This window comes from Piliocolobus tephrosceles, chromosome 6 (assembly GCF_002776525.5).
Source record: "Piliocolobus tephrosceles isolate RC106 chromosome 6, ASM277652v3, whole genome shotgun sequence".
Taxonomy (NCBI): domain Eukaryota; kingdom Metazoa; phylum Chordata; class Mammalia; order Primates; family Cercopithecidae; genus Piliocolobus; species Piliocolobus tephrosceles.
Window position 1 is genome coordinate 15,989,749 of NC_045439.1, and position 18,929 is coordinate 16,008,677.

General features: G+C 49.1%; 2 long non-coding RNA genes across 3 annotated transcripts; one reads left to right on the forward strand and one right to left on the reverse strand.

Moving 5' to 3' along the window:
• Nucleotides 1-4,373: 4,373 nt before the first annotated feature.
• On the reverse strand, nt 4,374-8,022 carry LOC111538159. Its single transcript, XR_002730238.1, has 3 exons — nt 7,027-8,022; nt 6,130-6,854; nt 4,374-4,685 (listed from the first exon to the last, which is right to left on the reverse strand). It is a non-coding gene; the product is annotated as an uncharacterized LOC111538159 (long non-coding RNA).
• A 75-nt stretch (nt 8,023-8,097) lies between these two features.
• LOC111538173 lies at nt 8,098-11,178 on the forward strand. 2 transcript variants are annotated; one of them, XR_002730242.1, is made up of 3 exons: nt 8,098-8,118; nt 8,326-8,478; nt 10,929-11,178. It is a non-coding gene; the product is annotated as an uncharacterized LOC111538173 (long non-coding RNA). The 2 variants fall into 2 exon arrangements; XR_002730243.2 differs by lacking the exon at nt 10,929-11,178 and adding an exon at nt 9,154-10,026.
• The last annotated feature ends 7,751 nt before the right edge of the window (nt 11,179-18,929 follow it).

An 18,929-nucleotide genomic window follows, 5' to 3' on the forward strand; every position in this document is an offset into this window, starting at 1 on the left:
GTTTGTTTCACAGGAGCCCAGAGGGCTGGGTGCCTTGTTCCATCCATCAAAATAATAACTAAGCAATTAGTAAATAACAGAATGAAATTGATCTTGCAAAAGACAAGACATTATGTGGCCCATCGGCCAGGACCATGAGAGTCAGATGCTGGAACGGGAATGATGGCCTGATGAGGACTGAAATCCTAAGCAGCTGGGAGGGAGTGGGGAGGTTGTGAATGAACAGGGCAGGGGCCACACTGCTCTCCCTGCCTCTCGCCTTGGGGGTAGCTGCTTGCCCACACCCTACTCAGGTATGACCACGTCCTCAGCCTCACTACTTCCCTCCACCCCTCTTTCCCTCCTTGTTGAACTGCAGGCCTCCAGGTCTCCTCTTCCCATCTCAATGGCATTGGGATGGGAGAGATTGGCTAAGTCCTTTCTACTCCACTGGTGGTCAGTGGGCCAGCAGCACCGTTATCACCTGGGAGCTTGTGAGAACTGCAGACACGCCAGCCCCACCCCAGACCTACTGCACCAGAAACGACTCTTAGACAAGGCCTGGGGGACCTGTGTGCACATCAAGGCTGGGGAAGCACTCAGAGTGGTTTTCAACCCTGGGGGCATATTAGAATCGCCTGGGAGCAGTTGAGTCAGGATCACTGTGGGTGGTTCTTGGCCATCAGTATTAATTGCAAGGTTCCCGGGGTCCAAAACCACTGACTGGACAAATGCTCTCCTCTCACAGAGAGGCGAGGCACTGATCAGGCTCTAAAGTTAGCCAGGGGCAGAGCTGGCCATGGAATCTAGGCCCCCCTCTTCCTGATATGCCAGTGTGAGGGCTCAGCCCCACTTCTGGGTCCCATGGTAATGGGTAAGATCTGTCCTGACCTAAAATTGCTCCTGGTCTAGGGAGGGAGATACGCAAGTAAAGAGCCAACAACAAGGCCGTGTGGGAAGGGCTTCCGTCTGCAGGAAAACTCCAACCCCAGGAGCAGAGAGGGGAGGCTGGGGAAGCCGAGAGGGGAGGCACAGGGTGGCGGCTTCTGAGCCTCGTCTTGAGGAACTAAGAATTTGGCAAATTCAAGAAGAAAAGAACATTCTAGAAAGAAGGAACAGCATTGCAAAGGCCTAGATTCACAATTGGGCTCTTTGTGGGGATGGTAGAAGCTCAGAGGCACGGCAGCCTAGCACATTTGGTGCACACAGGATGGTGAGAGATTAGGAGGGAGACGTGGTTGGGGCCAAATGGCATCGGCCTAGGATGCCAAGGAGGGGGGTCTGCACTTGATCCTGAGGCTACATATGGGCGCTGGTAAGAAGATTCAGGGACAGGACCACACTTGACTTTCATTAAGATCCCTGGTGGCATAGCAGGAAGTGGATGGGAGGGGAGCAGCTGAGGGAAAGGAGGACGCGGGAGACATGAAATGGTGTGACCTGGAACAGGGTTAAAGGAATGGAGAGGAGGAGACTGAGACAGGAGGCATCGCAGGGGAAAAATCATGCAGGAATTCTGGGGGTGGGGCCCATCAGGCTCCTGGTTCCAGCAGGGATCTCGGTGTGCGTTCAGTTTCTCAACCACTCTCAGTGCCTTTGGCTCCTCATCCTAAAATGGGACTCACAGGAATACCTCCACCTAGAGTGGTGTTGTGAGGAGTAAATGCATTAACACAGTGGCTCACATCTGTAACCCTAGTGCTTTGGGAGGCTGAGGAGGGAGGATCGCTTGAGGCCAGGAGTTTGAGACCAGCATGGGCAACATAGGGAGATCCCATCTCTACACTCCAGCCTGGGAAACAGAGAGAGAGTCTGTCTCTAAATAAATAAATAAATATAAAACAAAATAAAATAAAAAGTATATGTGTATTCCTTTCTTGCTTTAAGAAGATGCAGGGCGGCCGGGCGTGGTGGCTCAAGCCTGTAATCCTAGCACTTTGGGAGGCCGAGACGGGCGGATCACGAGGTCAGGAGATCGAGACCATCCTGGCTAACACAGTGAAACCCCGTCTCTACTAAAAAATACAAAAAATGAGCCGGGCAAGGTGGCGGGTGCCTGTAATCCCAGCTACTCGGGAGGCTGAGGCAGGAGAATGGTGTAAACCCGGGAGGCAGGGCTTACAGTGAGCTGAGATCCGGCCACTGCACTCCAGCCTGGGCGACAGAGCGAGACTCTGTCTCAAAAAAAAAAAAAAAAAAAGAGTCTGAACTGAACTATTCCCTTCATTTCAATTATTTTAGCAAATTACTTCAGTGCTTATGCTTTTTCTTGGACATTTTCCACCAAAGACAGAGTTGGTTTCCATAAATAATTTCGGTGCACACTGCATATCCCATTTAGAAGACAGTGAGAGCCTGCTCATACTTCTGAGCAGACTGGAACTGCTAAGAAAGAGAAAGCACCCACTCCGAGGGGCTTCTTAACAAGACAGGTGGCAGGGCGCAGTGGCTCACACCTGTAATCTCAGCACTTTGGGAGGCTGAGGTGGGTGGATCACTTGAGGCCAGGAGTTCAAGACCAGCCTGGCCAACATGGCAAAACCCCATCTCTGTTAAAAATAGAAAAATTCGCCAGGCATGGTTGCACACACCTGTAATCCCAGCTACTCGGGAGGCTGAGGCACAAGAATTGCTTGAACCCAGGAGGCGGAGGTTACAGTGAGCCGAGATCGCACCACTGCACTCCAATCTGGGTGACAGAGTGAGACTCTGTCTCAAAAACAAAAGACAGGTGCCAGTGAGGAGGGACACCGCCTGTGCCAGGTTGTCATTTCCAAGGATGGCTGCAGCAGTCCCATCCACGAGATTTGCTGCGATGTGGCCTTGACACTCCTCCCATTGGGAGATGGCACCTATGCCTGCTCCCTCTTGAATCTGGGTGGACTTGTGATTTCTTTGACTAATAGGAATGGCTTGTTACACTGCAGTGCTAACTGAAATACCACCTGGCACTGCAAAGCCACAATTCCTCACTCCCAGGGCTCACCTGCTCTCTCACGCACCCAAAAGCCCACAAATGCTCCTTATTGCCTCAAATCCTCACAGGCTTCTGCAATCTGGCTTATTTGACCTCTTTGGTGTTATTTCCAATGATATCTTCCAGCCCCTCTTATAATCTACACATACTCACATACACATACTCAAGAGAACCTTCCCATCAAGTCAGGCTGATCTCCAATTCTCATTGTACATCAACTTATGGAGCTTCATTCACCCTCTAAACCTTTACTCAGGTTGTACTCATGGCCTGAATGGCCATCTTCTTGGTTTTTTTTAACTATTCCCAAATATTACTGACTGTATTAATTAAGGTTAGGCAGGGCTAGGATTCAGCTGGTTCTCAGCTGTTTTGCATTGATATGACTAAACTGGTTGCTAAAATATTAAAATACTTCCATACTGGTTGGTAAATATCTGTGGTTCTAAGGCTTCTGCTACCCTAAACCCTTCCTCATCAGTGCCTGTGCCATTCTGGTTAAATATTTTCGATACCATCCCTGAGAGTAAGCTTGGCTGCATTTAACAGCAAAAAGGGGGACTTCAACAAGATAGCTTACTACTCTCATACCCAAATATAAGGAGATAAGGACATTATAGTGACTCCACACTGTCACCAGAAACCCAGGCTCCCATCATGCTCCATCATCCCTGGTGCATATTTTTATATGCAAGGTCTTGTTAAAAAACCCTTAACTCATGCCCCAGCATGGATGCTGGGGCTCAAGCCATCACGTCAGGATTCCAGACCAGCAGTAGAAAGAAATGGGACAAAGGGATTCTCTTTCCCACTCAACCAGTTCCTTTTAAGCAGCCTTTCCAGTAGTTCCACATAACACCTATGCATCCATTTCATCAGCCAGAAGTTAATCATGTGGCCATATCTAGCAGCAAGGGAGGCTAAGAAATGTAGTCTCAGCTTCGTTATTAAAGGAAATGGGGAGAGTCAGTAATGGGGAGCATCTAGCAGTTTCTGGTCTTATCTGTCAAGGCCTAGTGTAAGACTTCCCTGTGACACCAGTCCTTGAGGATATCTCACATCATACATCATTCAGAATCACTGTTTACTATATATTCATTGTTAAACACTCATGGTTTTATATAATAATAATAATAATACAAAATAGCTGCCATTTATTGAGGCTTACAATGTGCCAGACCCTATTAAGTAGTTTATCTGCCTTATCTTATTTAATCCTCACAAAGTCACAATGAAGTAGCTATTAACTGTCATTATCCCCACTTTGCAGGTAAGGAAACAGGCCCAAGTGGTGGTTAAACGCTTGTCTAAAGCTATAAAATGTGGAGCTGGGATTTGATTCATGAGCTGTTAAGACAAAAACTATGTCAACTACAGCGCCCAGCACAGCGTTCAGCAAAGAGAAGACATTAAAAATAAAACCTTGTTAGTTTTATTGTTGGATCAAATAGTTAACTCAGCATCCAGATAAAAACAGGAAATAAACAAGGGGCTTAACAGAATGACCTGGGCCTCCTCCAGGTACAGGAAACCACAAGTCTGAGCTTGCAACTACAGCTCCACAAGTTTGGAGATTTGCAGAGGCCACAGAATGAAATAGGCTTGATGTCCGGGTCTTCTCACTGCTGGGATCCCAGTGCAGGATCTGCCTCTGCCCCACTGTGGGGTCTTCTAGCCCATGTTCTGCATGGATTGTTTATGCTCCAGGAATGACCCTGGGTGCTGCCTTCTGCAAGCAAGAAGAATTTCCATTCGATGCCTGGTCTACTGCTGCTTGTTTGGATTCCTTTAACTTTTTATTGTTCCTTATTGAGCAACCAAGACATTAATGAAGCCATCTTCTGCAGTTCCCACATATCCAGGCATGTTGCTCAGCATTTGCTGACAGCGACCAGTAAATTATTATTATTATCATCATTATTGCTATTACTGTTATTATTAGCTGAACAGAAATAATTCAGGCAAGTTACAGCTGCCTCTGAGAGTCATTTTTGGCTTTTTTAATGACAGCTCTACAGATTTTAGTAAGAGTCTCGGGTACCTCTTTCCTGGGCACAGCCTCCTGAAAAAGCAGGTTTGCCCTTCACCTTTTTCTTGAGAAGAATGCTTTGTTGTGAAAAAATTTCCAGCATACACCAAAGGATTGGTTTGCACCACATTAAATCATTTTGAAAGTCGAAAATGGTCAAATAATCGCAAGTTTGTAAGACTCAAATTAATAGTGTAGTATCATGACCCCCACGTAGCCGTCATCACCCAGCTACCACAGTGATCAATCAGCTCAGTGCAAATCTTGTTTCATCTAAACCTTTACTTCCTTCTTCTCTCTGCAATGGATTATTTTAAAGCACATCCCAGACATATTATTATTATTGTTATTGTTATTATTATTATTTGAGACAGAGTCTTGCCCTGTCGCCCAGGCTGGAGTGCAGTGGCGCGATCTCCACTCACTGCAACTTCCTCCATCTGGATTCAAGCAGTTCTCACGCCTCAGCCTCCCGAGTAGCTGGGAACAGGTTCCATCTGGGTTCAAGCAATTCTCATAACTCAGCCTCCTGAGTAGCTGGGACTACGGGAATGTGCTACCATGCTCGGCTAATTTTTGTATTTTTGGTAGAGACGAGGTTTTGCATGCCAAGCCAGTCCTTAACTCCTGGCCTCAGGTGATCTGCCTGCCTTGGCCTCCCAAAGTGCTGGGATTACAAGTGTGAGCCACCGTACCTGGCCTCATTAATTCATCAACAAATATTTCTGTATGAATCCCTCAACAATTAGGACTCTTTTTAAGCATAATCTCAAATACCATTTTCACATTGCTCAAAAATTAAAAATAACTCCTCGAGGTTAAGTATCCAGTCAGCGTTCAAATTTCCCCAATTGTCTCGTGAATACTTCTCATTTTTATTGTCACTGTTGTGTAGTTTGTTCGCAAGAATCAGAATCCAAAGTCCATATGTTGTAATTGGCTGATATTTCTCTTAAGCTTCTGTTAATCTATAAATTCTCTTTATGTTTTTTTTTTTCTTTTATTCTTTTTCCTTCCACGTTGTTGATGAAATCTGTAACTTTTTTCCTGAGATGAAATCTGGCCGCCTCCCTGTGGTGAGGTTTAAACACCTTGACGTACTAACATGCTCCCCGGTTCTCTAATTCCTGTAGCTGGGAGTTACCTCCAGAGGCTTGATCTGATTCAGGTTTGATCTTTCAGTAGGTGTTGTGGTCTTTCATCGGAAAGAACATCATGTCCAGCCATCTATCTTTTTATGATGTTAGTTATCATTGACAATCACTGCCTGGATTCATTGTCCTCTAAACAGTGATAAACTGGCCATGGTGATGGACAAGTTGCATATTCAGTTAAGGGACTCACTTTGCCCTCCCTCCTTCCCCCATCCCTGGCAGTATTGTGGGCGAGGCTTGACCTGCTCTGTGATGGGGTTGGAGGCAACACTTCCTGCCCACTTCTCCCCTCTTCCTCCCCACCCCCACATCTGTGTGGGAAAGCTTATCATTAAGGGAAGGCTGGTGAATTAGAAAGAGCCTTGAGTCTGGGCCTAGCCCTGCAGATGCCAGCCTCAGAGGTTGCTAGGATACGCCGCTCCCCACTCCCAGAGCCTCCTCAGAGCTGCATCCTTCTGGAGCAGCTCACGGACACTGATGGGCTGCCTGTGCAGTGGGGAGGTGGGAGGAGGAGTGGCACCCCACAGACAGGCCTGCAAAGAAGGGGGTGGTCCGCGCTCCTCCCGGAGCTCCATGGAGCAGGGACAGTGTCACCCCAGAAGCACCTGTATACAGGGATCAATTCAGATCACCCACAATGAAGGCCACTCTGAATTGTAAAAGTCCCCCAGTCTTATTCTTCACTGTACTTGAATTTCTTCTGCAACATGTCCTTCTATATATAATTCAGAAGACATAACCTTAATGGACAAATGCCAGTCCTCTCCCCAGCCCCTGTCTGCCTGGTAAACTTCTGGTTCACCATAAGGCTCAGCAAAGAGCTGTATCCTCATCCTCAACGCAGCCTTCAGGACTCCCTCCCTGTGCTCCAGATGCCACATGCTGACCTCTGCTCACACTCACAGCAGCATTGCAAGTGCCTGTTTCCCCACTGGGTCTCGTTCTCCTCTGCACCCAGCACTTAGCACAGTGCCTTGCGTAGGTCAGCTTGAATGCATAAGTGAAAGTGCCCTGCTTGCATGCCTCAGCAGACAGGGAGCTCACTATCACAGGACAGCTCATTCTGACAACTTCAAAGTTCTTCCTTAAACACAGCTGAAATCTACCTGCCAGAAACTTCTACCTGGGAACCTTACGGAGGCTGCCAGTGCCACTCTGAACAAGCCAGCTGCCTCTTCCACAAGACCACGCTTCAGAGTTGAATCTCTCTCCATTGTCCTTTGCAGCACCCACGAAAAGGTAGTGGGATATGAATCAGACATTCACATTCTAAGTCACCAAGCTTGGCTCCCAGGAAGCCTCCCTAAGGTTAGAGATTCTGGTCCTACTATGCTCTCAGATACCTGCACCCTCACCCTGGTCCCACTGGGACATCACCTCAAGGGCCCAAAACTGTAGGGCACGAGTCTCGATGCCAGAGAACCCAGGTGGAGAGCGGAGGGTAGGCCTTGCAGTCTCCCTGGGTGTGAGAGTATCTGTCGCCACCCTTTCCTGATGCAGGTTCGGGATGCCAAGTCCTAAACAGGAGGCAGTTTTCTCAAAAATCACCCAGGGAATCTGTGCCGATCTCAAACTAGAGCTGAGAGAGCGAGAGAGGCAGGCAAGGAAGAGGAGGTAGCAATGAGCTAGCATCAAATTCCACAGTCGACCTGACATAAGCCGGCTCACTGTGATTTACTTGCCACCATCCTTGGGGTGGCAGAAGAGCTGAAATCCTTTCTGACATCTCAGGACCAAACTTGTCAAATCTCAGCAACAACTTTTCCCCTCAGCACCCAGGCTCTCTGAAGACTGTTCCTCCGAATAGCCTGGAGCTGCCGAGCCAGTCGGGGATGGCTCCCGCCAGGATACACGCCGGGCTGAGAGCTCAAGCGAGTCACAATGGCGAGGCTGGTGTCCCCCATCCATTCCCGTGGCATCAGTTGAAGGGGTCTAGAGCCAGTCGCCTGGGTTTGAATCCTGACTGTCCCCCTCACCAGGTCCTTGGCCTTGGCCATCACTCAGCCTGGCCAAGCCTCAGAGTCAGTGCTTGTCTCTGAACAATTAGGGCTGCATAGCGGGCTAATGTTTAGGACATGAAGAAAACAATGTATAAGGCTTAGCCCAGTGTCTGCTCTTTAGAAAACATCAGTTACCATTAACCATTCCACATGCTCACTTCCTGCCATTTCCATGCTCACTTCCAGGCTCTGGGGAGGAAAAGGAGCCCATGGCAGACCAGACACCTGACCGGCCAGGGTCCCCTGGCCTGCAAGGAAGACGTTCATGGGTGAGTGTGTGGTGGTGGATGAACTGTAGCAGAACCCGAGATTGACAGCTGGAACCCTCTCCTCTTGCAGGTGAGGAAGATGACGCCTGGCAACACCATGCTTCACCTCTAGTTAGTGGCTCAGCCCAGACTTCGGGCTGCCGCCTAGCCCAGCCCTCTGCCCGACAGTGGCCTTCTCGGCAACGCTTGCACGAGGGTGCAGAAGCCTGGGGAGGAGAGAGGCCCAGGGAGGCCCATTGTCAAGGCTGGGAGGCGGAGTCAGGAAGCCTAGAATGTCAACCAATGGGAGACCACGGTGATGATGTAACGCTCGGCCTTCACCTTCATTGGCTGCCGGTCCTGCCACTCCAGACACTGCTCTGGGGCGGTGCCTTTCGCTGCAGGTTTTCCCGCAGAGCTGGTCATCAGTCTGGGAAGGAGATTGGAGAGTGGGGGTTGGGGGCTGAGGACTGAGCCTGGAGTCCCTCCCTGAGCCTACCAGGGAACTGACTGCTGCCTTTACTAAACTCAAAGCTCCTGGGGGAGCCCGGGGGGCGGGTTCTAAACACCTCACCTCCAGGGTCAGCGCCGCGCCTGGCGTCGCCGCAAATTTCAGGAGTGTTAGAAGGAGACAGAGACACCAGCCCCGCCAGCCTGAGAAGCAGCCCGGTACCCAGGAGGGAGGAGGGCGGGGGCCTGGGTCAGCAGAATTAAAGCATGCAGCTCTATACTTACGATCTCCTCTAAACATCTGTGATGATTATAGGTCTGGGTGAAAAGCGTGGGACCCTCAGCCCAGAGCCGCACAAGACTTGGATTTGCTTTGGAAACCACTGTGATTTTCAACAAGATCGTCAAGATCGGTCAAATGGCCTGGGTGGAGACGGGGAGCTGGGGAGTTGGGGATGGAAGCCGTTTTTAAGCCAAGAGGAATCCAAACCACACACAGTAGTCCCCTTCGCCACCACCCTCCCCCCGCCCCCTGCCATGAGGTCCATGGCTGTGTCCTCATTTCACAGATGAGGAGACAGGCACAGAGCAGCAGGCATGGCCATGTGGCCGGTCACGGTCACGCAGTAGAGGGAGGCCTGGGGGCCGGAGAGGGGCGCCTAAGGCCACACAGCAGGGCTGCACCAGTGCGCATGGCTGAGAGGCAGGTTCCAGGAGTTTCTGTGAGTTATTGCTCAACATCAAGAAAACGCTGTTCTATGAGAGGAACTTCACCAGGATCCACGGGGGAAGTGGAAGCGGTCTTGTGATAGGAGTTTCAAAGGCCTGTGCTCTGGCAAATAGGAAAAAACAGGCTGAGAAAACATATCAGGCAGGCCTGCTTGTGAGGGAACCTGGCAGACATCCAACCAGCAGTCTGGTGGCCAATCCGGTTATCAGACATGCCCTTAATCCATCATTCCGCAGCGGGCAGGTCACTGGCCACACAGGCTTCAGGCCTCCTGGCTTGAGGGAACTTGGGGTTGCCATCAGGCCCGTATGAATCAGAAATTCTGGGCTGCTCACCCCCCCCCAGGCACCCCCACACTGTCCCTCCTCTGCGAGTTTGCCTCTCCATTCTCTTTACCTTCACTGTCTCTGTTACCTGTGGTCTCAGTGATGCTCAACAAACCACCAAGTCCAGTGGCTTAAGAGTATGCATTTCCTTCAGCAGGGCAGTTCCGACCTTGGCTGGCCTCACCCATGTGTCTGCATCTGTGGTGAGCTGGTAGACAGGATGTAGGTTGAGCTCTCCCACTTGTCCAGGTCCTCAGCTGGGACACCTGGGCTGGCTTGGCTCTATTCCATGTGGCCTCTCATGCTCCAAGAGGCTAGCCCAGGCTTAAGTACACTGAGGTGGCAGTTGCAGCCTGCAAGGCCTCTCGTGGCTTAGGCTCAGGACTGGTACATCATCACTTCTGCTGCATTTCTCCCTGCTAAAGCAAGTATTGAGGCCACTCAAGATCCAGAAGGTGGAGAGGAGCAGCAGAGCCTCACTGCAAAGGGCATAGATGCATGGAGGCCCTTGTCTGGATCCACAAATGCAGCCAGTGTACAGCAAACACCATCTCCACCCCTCTTCTCTCCACCTGTTGGCATATGTACTGTTCTTCAAGGCCAACCTCAAGTCTAGCTGTTTGTGAAGTTTTACCTAAATATTCCACCCCACACCCACCGTAGACTAAATGAATAGCAGGATATCTATCTGGGGCGCTGGGTCCCAAAAGGAGGTGCCTAAAAGAGAAACAGGATGTGACTGGCCCTGTGGGCTCTGGCTGGGGAACTCTGCAGCTGGGACAGGAACCCAGAGATACCAGGGCCCACCCCGGCCCAGGCCCTGGGGGAGCCCCTTCTGAGGACGAGAACCAAGCTCTGAAATCCCATGCTGCAGGCAAAGGCAGGGACTTCCACCCATCCTCCTGCCATCTACCAAGTATCCACTGAGGGCCTTCGGGTTGTTCCTGGCTCTGTGCTAGGCACTTCCACGCATCATCTCATCAAACCCTCCCAGCAACTTACAAGGTGGTTATTGCTTTCCTCCCCATTTTACAGATGAGGAAACCAAGGAAATCAAGGGCGTTTGAGTGACCGACCGAAAGTCACACAGCTAGGAAGTAAAGGAGCCAGGATACAAGTCCAGAGCCCTGGTTTTACCTGAAACCAAAACCAGAAGTTCCTCTTCCAGCTGCCACCACCTCTCTGAGTATCAGCCTTGCTAATGACTATGGTAACATCAGCTCCACGGCATGGTTCTAAGCACTGTACATTAATGCGATCAGTTAATAAAAGCATCTTGCCTTAATTAATTTACTCCTCTCAATAACCCTTTGAGGTAGGTACAATCTTTACTGCCATTTGACAGATGAGGCACAGGGAGGTTAAGGGATTTGCCTAAGGTCACACCACTCGGGAGTGACAGAGGCAGACTTTGAATCTTCAGCACTGAACCTTGCTACCACACACTCACCATTTTTGTTGTCAGGATTTCACGGGCTCAGGGTCCGAGGGGACTGGGGCATGCCAGAGGGGCGGGAAGGTAGAATGCAGAGCCAAAATAGGAGACACTGGAGCCAGGACAGGAGCCCAGAGAGAAGAGGAGCAGCAGAGCATGGTCTCTGGCAGTCTGCGTCCCTCCTTTCCAAGTCATGATGCCAACCAGAAGCCCTGATCGAGGGTGGTGCTGGAGAGGCTCTGGGAGGAGACCGGGATGGTGGCGCATATGGCCGTGCCACCCTAGACCGCCCTCCAGGGAGGGTTCTGATGGCCTGGTTTGGCATATCTGCAGAAGCATCAGCTGGGAACACGTAAGGGGCGGGGAGGGCAGTGAGAGGAGATGGAACTGCAGACTGGGCAGACTGGGTTCCCCATTAGCCAGGCCATATGTCCAAATGTGGACAAATAAGTGCGAGCAGACACCAAGCCTGGCAAGCCCAGCTGCAGAACAGCACGGGGAGAGCTCGCCCTCGGAAGCATGGCAGTGGGCTGCAGAAAATAGGGAGGCTGCTGTGTACCCTGCCTGAGGCTGACACCTGCTGTCAACCACCCTCTCTTCTAGCCACCCTGGGAGGCAGGGATGATGAAGGCTTGGAGAAATGCATTGATTTGCCTGAGTTCACAGAGGGACTAATTGGGGAGGGCAGGATTTGAACCCAGGCCTGCCTAATTCTAAAGCGGGTCCTTAGTCAATGCCCCAGACCCCTGGCCAGTTTGTAGGGTTAGAGGGAGTGCCCCTCGGGATTGGCTGACACCCCACCCAGCCTGCCGGAGGGGCACAAAATAACCTAGGCCCTGAGTGAGTGGGCAAGTCCTGGGCTCGCATTCCAAGATGGGCCCTCAGAGGGCATGAGACAATAGCACTGGGCTTAAGATAAGAATTGTGACCTCTAGTTAATGGAACACTTTTCTGTGCCAGGCACCAGCTAATGCAGTACATCTGTGAACCATCGCTTGCTCCTCACAGCAGGACCATGGGATAGATGACATTACCATCCTCCCCACATTATGGATGAGGACATTGAAGAGAGGTGACATCTAAATGCAACCTGGAATCCTGGATTAGATCCCAGAACAGAAAAAGGACATTGGTGGAAAAACTGGAGACATCTGGATAAAGTCTGGAGTGGAGTTAATAGCAATGTACCAATGTCAATTTTTTAGTTTTGATGAATGCACCAGGTAATGTCAGATGCTAACGTTAGGTGACACTGGGCAAACAGTATACAGGAACTCTTGCTGCAACTCTTTTGTAGATCTAAAATTCTCTCAAAATAAAATGTTTAAAAATAAGAGAGGTTAAGTGACTTGCCTGAGGTCACACAGCTGGTGGGTGCCACAGTGAGGATTAGGTCCCAGGTCGTCTGGCTGCAGAGCCCAAGCTGTGACCACCACACTCTGCCAACTCAGGGGGGCCACTCTGTCACCTGCCCCTCCCTAGGAGGCTTTCACCCAGGGCTGCAGGTGCCCGTGGGCATTGTGTCAGAGGGTGGACAAGCCTATGCCCAGTGCTGTGGCAGGAGGTGCCAGGGTAGAGCTCCCCACAACGCAGTGTTGGAGGGAGAAGCACACATACCTGGGTCTGTGCTCAGTCCCAGCCCTGCCCCATCCTAGCCCCAGGACCTTGGATGAGCAAATTCTTCTTTCAGATGTCTTCAATTGTCCAAATCCTGACTGTCTTCTGATGCCCGATCCAGCTCCCATTCTCTCCCTCTTGCCATTGCTTCTCCTTGGGCATCTTCTTTGCATGTGGAAAAAATGGGGTTCCAGACTGGATATTCCCAGTCCACCCTACTCCCCACAACCAACCAGCTACGTTCCTTGATGTCCTTGGCATTGCTCACTGTCAGAAATAAGAGCTGGCCAGACGCAGTGGCTCACACCTATAATCCCAGCACTTTGGGAGGCCAAGGTGGGTGGATCATCTGAGGTCAGGAGTTCGAAACCAGCTTGACCAACATGGTGAAATCCCGTCTTTACTAAAAATACAAAAATTAGCCAGGCATGGTGGTGCACACCTGTAATCCCAGCTACTTGAGAGGCTGAGGCAGAAGAATCGCTTGAACCTGGGAGGCAGAGGCTACAGTGAGCCAAGATCGTGCCATTGCACTCCAGTCTGGGCAACAGAGTGAGACTCTGTCTCAAAAAAAAAAAAAAGAAAAAAATAAGAGCTTCCCCTGAGAGGTGCCAGACAAGGCCGCTGTTCTGCAGGGTCTTCCTCCCAGCTCTGAGGCTCTGATAACTCCCATAGTTCCCTTTGTTCTCTGATGTAAGGGTGGCTGCTGCTTCCTGCAGGTTCCACCTCTGTGTTACCCCGGTGTCTCCTTCTCACCTTTTCAGTTCTCCAAAACAGAGGGAATGGCATTGGGGAGAAAAAGGAGCTTGGACTGGGCAGGTGTTCAATTGCTATATTGAATACTGTAAGTTTCTTATATTAAATTCTATTGGAAAAATAAAACCAACAAGTGCTATGTGACCCACAGGTGGACCTGAAGAATGGGACCACTTATTCCCAAGGCCCGAAACCCCATTAACTACAGTGCCTGTGCTGCCTATCTGGCATAGCTTTGGGAGGTTGACCAGCCTGTGCTTGAATCCAAACTCTACCACTTATTCGCTATGTGAACTTGGCCTTGTTTCTTAACCTCTCCTAGCCTCAGGGCTTTTTTTTTTTTCCATCTGTGAAATGGAAATAATCATACCTGCTTCCTAAGGCTGTTGCAAGAATTCAACGAGATAATACATACGTGGCACTTCTCACAGAGTCCGACAATGAAAGTTCAGTAAGTGGTAGCTTTTGTTATTGTTACAGTGATCAGCTTTGGAGAGATTCTTATGTGACAAAGGAAGGAGTTCATTTCATCTTTGTGTGTGGCTAACAGCCTCACGTGGAGAAAAATTCCACTTTGTGGCTGTGTCAGTTAGAACTGCTGCATTTAGGCCGGGCACGGTGGCTCAAGCCTGTAATCCCAGCACTTTGGGAGGCCGAGACGGGCGGATCACGAGGTCAGGAGATCAAGACCATCCTGGCTAACACGCTGAAACCCCCTCTCTACTAAAAATACAAAAATCTAGCCGGGCGTGGTGGCGGGCGCCTGTAGTCCCAGCTACTCCGGAGGCTGAGGCAGGAGAATGGCGTAAACCCGGGAGGCGGAGCTTGCAGTGAGCTGAGATCAGGCCACTGCACTCCAGCTCGGGTGACAGAGCAAGACTCGGTCTCAAAAAAAAAAAGAACTGCTGCATTTAAAATCACTTCAAAACTTTGTTTAGGCCAGGCTCAGTGGCTCACGTCTATAATCCCAGCACTTCGGGAGGCCTAGGTGGGCGGATCATTTGAGGTCAGGAGTTCAAGAGCAGCCTGGCTAACATGGTGAAACCCCATCTCTACTAAAAATACAAAAATTAGCCAAGTGTGGTGGGACACGTCTGTAATCCCAGCTACTCAGGAGGCTGAGGTACGAGAATCACTTCAACCCCAGAGGTGGAGGTTACAGTCAGCTGAGATCATGTCACTGCACTCCAGCCTGGGTGACAGAGTGAAACCCTGTCTCAAAAAAGAAAACAAACAAACAAAAACAACAAAAAACTCCATTGCTTAAAACAGCAGTCATGTATTTTTTGTTTTTTGTGTGTCTGTGCATTGGCTGGGGGTCGGCTGACTTACACTGAGTTGATTTGGTGGTTCTTCAGGTCTTTATGGACTCATGCATAAGTCTGCAGCTAGCCAGCTTGAGGTGGCTCTACTGCACGTGTCTTTGTCCTGCTCCATAGATCACGACACTAGCCTGAGCATATTCTTCTTATGATGATGTCAGAGGTGCAAGGGGACAAGCTCCGTCATGCAAGTGCTGTGTCGTGTTTGTTAACATCCCATTGGCCAAAGCAGGTCACATGACTGAGGCTAGATCAAAGAGTGAGGAACTGCCCCCTGCCCACCGTAGGGGGGCACTGCAAAGTTACACGGCAAAGGACATAGTTATAGGGAAAGGTGAAGTACTGGGTCCATTGATGTCATCAAACTACCACACTCTGTGCCCATGATCCCAATTATCCAGTAGGCAAAATTCATTTTCTCCCATCTCAGGACTCCAAAACAACCCCAAAGCAACCAATGGCATCGAGCCAAAGTCCACTTTCTCATGATCTCATCAGGTTCAGATGCAGCTCCTTGTAATCCAGAGATCTATGGGTAAGTTATCCATCTTACCTGCAGTAAACATTGCCACTCAAACAAGGGAAGAAACAGAGGCCCATAGCCATCACTGATCCATAGCAATTCTGAAATCCTGCTAGGAAAATGTTTCCAGTTGCCCTTGTTCTGGCGGTAGGTAACATTCCCTGATTAGCTCCCAGATTTCCATCCAGAGAGAGGTTCATCTCCATTTTCTGCTTGGCTCCTACTCCAGCCTCTGCGATGCTCTCCCTTTTCTATCAGCCTCCTTAGTCGCTTCTGAAGGCATGGTAAAACACATCTTTTAGGCAGTCTTTTCAGACTGCTTCCTACCCAGAGGTCTTTTTGCATTTTAAACAACTTTGGTATTTTTTCATGCAGGCTGGGAGTCCTGTTGCCAATACAGCACTCTGAAAACTTGATGGGTTCCCTGTGTCTTGGATTCCGTTCTACTCCATGTGCTAAAAGTCATATCAACAGAACACATTCAAACTTCTCTATATTCTTTCTTTCTTTCTTTCTCTTTCTTTCTTTCTTTCTTTCTTTCTTTCTTTCTTTCTTTCTTTCTTTCTTTCTTTCTTTCTTTCTTTCTTTCAGACAGAGCCTCACTCTGTTGCCCAGGCTGTGAAGTGGTGCAATCTCAGCTCACTACAACCTCTGCCTCCCAGATTCAAGCAATTCTCACGCCTCAGCCTCCCGAGTAGGTGGGTTACAGGCAAGCACCACCATGCCCAGCTAATTTTTGTATTTTTAGTAGAGATGGGGTTTTGTCATGTTGTCAGACTGGTCTCGATCTCCTGACCTCAGGTGATCTGCCCACCTCTGCCTCCCAAAGTGCTGGAATTACAGGTGTGGGCCACTGCACTCAGTCTTTTCTATATTCTTTCTAATACTACTTTCAAATCAGGCAGTTATTTTCTGAGGTCATCTCTTTTTTTGCAGTACCTTATCAAACACAACCATAAAAGTCAAAGGATGCTTTCAATAGCCTGCCTAGAAATCTCTTTGCCCAAGACCAAGAGTTCATTAGATACATTTGTTTCCCAATAAGTTACTAAAGACAACAATTTTACCTAATCATTCCCTATTACACAATGGGATTGCCACTTCTTCCACCTCCAATTGCAGTTTCTTTGCTATTTTTCCTGACTCTCTTAATAGTTTACTCATTCCTACCACTCAGTCCTAAAAAACCAATGCTTCGTATTTTAAGTTTTGTTACGGCAGCACCACACTTCTGGGTACCAATTTATGTACCTTTAGCAGTTGTTCCATAATGAACTATCCCAAATCTCTGTGGCTCAAAATAGCAATCATTCCTCATTCCTCACATGTCTGTCGGTCAGCTGGGGATTGGCTGATTCAGGCTGAGTTTGACTGGTTCTCCTCGGCTCCACTGAGCTTTGATCTAGGTGATCAGCCGCCTTAGTCTGGTTCAGCTGGGGATGCCCCTGTTCCATGTGTCTCTCACCTCCTGCTGGGACCAGTGGGCTAGCCCGGGTATGTCCACCTGAAGGCAATGATAGTGGCACAAGACAGGAAACTCAGTCCTGCAAGCCCTTTGCAAGTCTCTGCTTGAGCCATATCTGCTATGACCCCATTGACCAAAACACGTGACTGAGGTCAAATCTCAAAATCAAGAGGTAGGGAAGTACCTCCCACCTACCATGAGGAGGCCACTGCAGAGTTCCATGGCAAAGGGTGTGCGCGGAGGGAGGGCTGAAGAGTGGAAGCCATCATGAAACCTGCCACCGTGGCCTAAGGCAAATACTCTCATACTTCTATTTCTCTGCACCTGCTCTTTCTCTTACTGGAATATTCCTTATAATTGTACAACCAGGTTGTATCTTCATTTTTCAGATGAAGGATCTGAAACTCGAAGAGGTGAGGTCGCTTCGTCAAGATCACAACAGCTAACAAGTGGCAGAATCTACATTTGAATCTAGACCTGTTTGGACACGTGTTTGGTGCCTACTAGAGCATATGAAATGTTGGGTACAAAAAAATAGAAAGAATAAATAAGACCTAGTATTTGACCACACAACAGGGTAATTATAGTCAAAATAATTTAATTGTACATTTAAAAATACCTAGAAGAGGCCGGGCGTGGTGGCTCATGCCTGTAATCCCAGCACTTTGGGAAGCTGAGACGGGTGGATCCCTTGAGGTCAGGAGTTCGAGACCAGCCTGGCAACATGGTGAAACCTCATCTCTACTAAAAATACAAAAATTAGCCGGGCACGGTGGTGCATGCCTGTAATCCCAGCTACTCCGGAGGCTGAGGCACGAGAATCGCATGAACCTGGGAGGCAGAGGTCGTGGTGGCTGAGATCGCACCACTGCACTCCAGCCTGGGTGACGTAGTGAGACTCTGTCTCAAAGAAGACAAAAAATAGAAAAAACTAGAAGAGTATAACACAAAGGATAAATACTTGAGGGAATGGACAGTCTGTTTTCCATGCTGTGATTATTACGCCCTGCATGCCTGTATCAAAATATCTCATGTATCCATAAATACATATACCTACTATGTACCCACAAAAATTAAAAATTAAAAAAATAAAGTATACACAATGAAAGGCAAGTCACTTCTGTGATGGTCGTATCCATAGGGTTCTTGAATTGTAGAACCTAATTTTGGCTCACAAGCAGAGGAAAAAAGTGCCATTTATTAGGAACAAACTGGGTAGGTTATAGAAGTTAAAGAAAAGCTGAAGAAACAAAGGCAGTTTCAGAAAACTTTGTCAGAAGTGGGGTTTTGGAGGGCACCCCTGTGAGGGGTGACTCAAGGCTTCTTTGTCACTCAGCCTAAGTGACACACACCCAGAGAGTCTGATTGGCCCAGCCTGAGCATTGTGCCTGCCCACTGATCTCATGGGATGGAAGAGGGGTGGTTTCTTAAAAAGAAATGGTGACCAACATGGTGGCTCATCCCTGTAGTCCCAGCACTTTGGGAGGCTGAGGTGGGAGGATCATCTGAGCCTGGGAGTTTGAGACCAGCCTGGGCAACATAGGGAGATCTCATCTCTACAAATATTAAAAAATCATAATAAGCTGGTTGTGGTAACTTACACCTGTGGGTCTCTGCTACTCAGGAGGCTGAGGTGAGAGGATTGTTTGAGCCCGGGAGGTTAAGGCTGCCGTGGACTGTGTTCGACCTATTGTGCTCCAGCCTAGGTGACAGGGTGACAGAGACAGACCCTGGCTCAAAAAAAAAAAAAAAAAAAAAACAAAAACAAAAGGAAAGAGAGAGAGAGAGAGAGACAGAGAGAGAGATAGAAAGAAAGGAAGAAAGGAAGGAAGGAAGGAAGAGAGAAAGAAAGAAGGAAAGAAAGAAAGGAGGGAAGGAAGGAAGGAAGGAAGGAAGGAAGGAAGGAAGGAAGGAAGGA